The following is a 3330-nucleotide window of genomic DNA, read 5'->3' on the forward strand; positions in this document are numbered from 1 at the left end:
CGCGGCGCCCAGAACGGCGACTGGCCCCGTCGCCCCGCGCGCAGCTCACGGGGGCTCGGCCCCGCCACGGCCAGGGCTCTCCCGCACGCGGCGCCAGCGTCCCGCGCCGGGCGCCTGGCGCGCGGGCCCCACCCGACCGGAGCCGAGAGCACTTCGCCCGGGGCCACCACCGGCCTCGGTGGCCGGAGGCGACACCCGCACAGCGAGGCCCACTTCGGTCCCGGCCGGTGGGCGGCGCGGCCAGGCGTCTGCCCGGGCGGGGGAGCACCGGGGGCAGCGGGGAGCGCGGCGCGCGCCTCGACGGAGGGAGCACGGGCTCGCGGGAAGGCTCCCGGGGACGGCCTCGGGCGCGGACGGGCCACCAGGAAAACACACGCGGGATCCCACCGCCAACGACACGCGAGGGCGGTCCCACGACGCCTGGGACGCCGGCCGGCCTCAGCCACCCCTCGGCCTCCCGCGGGCCCGGCCCCACCGCCGGGGCCTACGTGAGGCGCCCCCGCCGCCGGGGGCCGCCCCGTCCACCCAGCCACCCGTCTGCCTGTCTGGTCTGCTCCGGGGCCCACGTCCCGAGGGAACGCGCCCGAGAGCGGCGGCGGCCCCCACCCATGCCCGCACGCCACCACCGGCTGCGGCTCGGGACGGGAGCGAGCGGAGAGCCAGCCGCTCGCGGCGGGGCGGAGCCCGGACGGGGCCGGGCCCTCTCCCCGCCCCAGCGCGCGACGGGAGAACCACGCGCACGCTCGCGCACACGCGCGGCCCCGCGCCCGACGACGGCCCGGCCGGGCGTGACCCTCCCCCGACTCGGAGGGGGGAGGCGCCGGCCGCGGTAGGCAAAGAGCAGCTCTGCCCACGCGCCACGGTGGTGGCGTCCGTGGCTACTACGCGCAAAGGAGGGGCGGCGGCTGGGGGGTCCGGTACCCCAAGGCACCCTCTCGGATCGCTAGAGAAGGCTTTCTCACCGAGGGCGTGTCGCCCCCGCCCATCGTCCGCCATCGGGCCCACCAAGGCGCTTACAGACACCATGGCCACGCAATGCAGGAGGGGTCTGCGGTAGAGGTAAGGCCTAGAGCAAGTCGGAGCGTCCGTGGTCAGGGCCGCGAGCCCGCGCTGCCCCGGGCTCGCCATCTCTGGCCACACTGGGCTTAGCTAGGGATCTACAAGGCCCCTGTGCGGCTCCCAAGTCAGTGCCTCCCCTCAGGCCGAGAGACCAAGGGAGGGAGAGACTGGGACGGAGGTGCCGATCAAACAGCACCTCCCAACCAAAGAGCCAGCGCCACGCCGCTGGCTCGGCCCGCCACGGTCACTCCCACACCCGCGGGGAAACCCCAGCAAGGGGAACGCGCGGGCACGCGCCCGAGCCTGCCCGCCCCCACACGGCACGCCGTGGGGGGCGACGAGGCACCCGTCCCCCCCGAGGGGGACGAGGGGCACGCCTCCCTTACCGACTCGACCCCCCCGCTCCTCAGACACACCAGCGCAGTGGTTACCTGAGGAGGCCGACGGGAACAGGGAACGACACCGCCACTCGGCCTCGGGCGCCTGAGGGACGACCTGGAACGCTCCAGGGGCACCGCCAACGGCCTGGGGAACGCGCTCACGCGCCCGGGAAGGCGCGCGGCGCGGCGGCAACACGGCCCGCCCCACCGCGGGGAGGGCCGCCCGCGAGACACAGCCAAGAGGCACAGGCAGAGCATCCGCCGCGTCACGGAGACCCCGACACCGCCCACGCCACGAGGCACGGGGCGGGGGAGCGAGGTCGGGCCGGATTCCGCACCCCTGCCGCCTCCCACACGCCACTCGCAGCGGGGGAGAACGGGCGAGGGGACCCGCGGGCAGAGCGAGAAGAGCGGTCCCGTTCGCCATGAACGTCCGTCCCTCGTCTGGCACGGCTTAGGCCCGGCCCGGGAGAGCACAGCATCACCACATCGGTCGGCAGCATAACGCGAGGGACCCCCGAGCAAGGGAAGGCCGGCGAGGACAGCGAGCGGAGGAGCCTGCTTCAGCCTCACCGACCCCTCTCCTCCTCCAGCAAGCGCGGGCGACGACCCCAGGACGAGAACGCCTGACACGCACTGGCACGGAGCCGGTGGGATGGGGTAAGTCGCGACCGCACCCGGGTGCCGGCGGCAGGGAGTGCACGTGGTAGAGGACCCCGCGCCCCTAACCCCGCCGCCCTCGGGTACCAGAGACCGGAGGTGGCACCACGGTCGTGGGGGCGCCTGGAACGCACAAGAGCCGGCGCGCAGGCCCCAGCGGGCGGCTCAAGCGGCGGGGGTGGAAACGGGCGTCCGGTTCTCGGCCAGAGCCCGGAGCCCTCCCCGCACACGCATCCAGGCACCCGGAAGCTCTCGGGCGACTGTCACCCGAGCAGAGCGTGTCAGCACTTATCTGGCGGCACAAAACCACCCATTCGGGGGCAAGAATCGCCGCGCCCGGAGACGGGGCCCACCCACGGATCACCAGGGGAACCCCTGGATCACGGCCACGGCCACCAGACCCCAAGCACGACCCCATCGCCACCAGGCCCGGAGCTCCCGGGGCCATCTGGTCGACCCCAGAAGCGTGGCGGCAGGGGGAGCCGGGGACAGCCTCCCCGGGCCGCCCGCGCGGGCCGGGACCGGTCGGTCCCTCCCTCTGAGTCGCCGGGTCAGGACTTAGAAAAGAATTCCGCGGAGGCGCCTCCGGCGACCGGGCCCGGGGCGGGACCGTGGCTCCCGTCCCTCAGCCGGGGCTCCACCTACGCCTCGAGCCGGCCCCCTCCCGCCTCCGGACAAAGACGCGACCCGCGAAACTCGGAGAGAGAAGTCCGGTCCGACGGCCCGGACCCACCCCGGGCACGCGTCCGGGCCAGGGACGCCCTCCCCGGCCCGCCCTCGAGGGCTCCCGGGGCCGGTCCACGCTCTTCTCCAGGGCGGGACTTGGAAAAAAAAACTGCCACGGAGGAGGAGGCATCCGAGGACCGGGCCCGGTCCCCACCGCCAGAGCCGGTCGACTCGGAAGACCAGTGGGGAAAAGGCCAGCCCGGCGGCCGAGCCCGTCGCGCCCTCCACGGGCCTCCCCCGCAAGGCCCCGGCCGGTCGCCCACCTCCGGAGCGGGGCGCGGAAAGGGGATCGGCGACGCGGAAGGCCCGACCACCGGGCCGCCCTCGGGACGACGGCCGGGCACGGGACGAGCTCCCTCGCCCGTTCCCCCGCGGCGGCCCCCCACCCCCTCCCGGGGACGGAGGGGCACCGGCGGCTGCTGGTCGACCCGTCCGGGAGGCCCCACACCCCGGCCGGCACCGGGCGGCGCGGCGACAGCCACCTCCCTCAGTAGCCTGCACCTCC

This window comes from Equus asinus, unplaced genomic scaffold (genome assembly GCF_041296235.1).
Source record: "Equus asinus isolate D_3611 breed Donkey unplaced genomic scaffold, EquAss-T2T_v2 contig_813, whole genome shotgun sequence".
Taxonomy (NCBI): domain Eukaryota; kingdom Metazoa; phylum Chordata; class Mammalia; order Perissodactyla; family Equidae; genus Equus; species Equus asinus.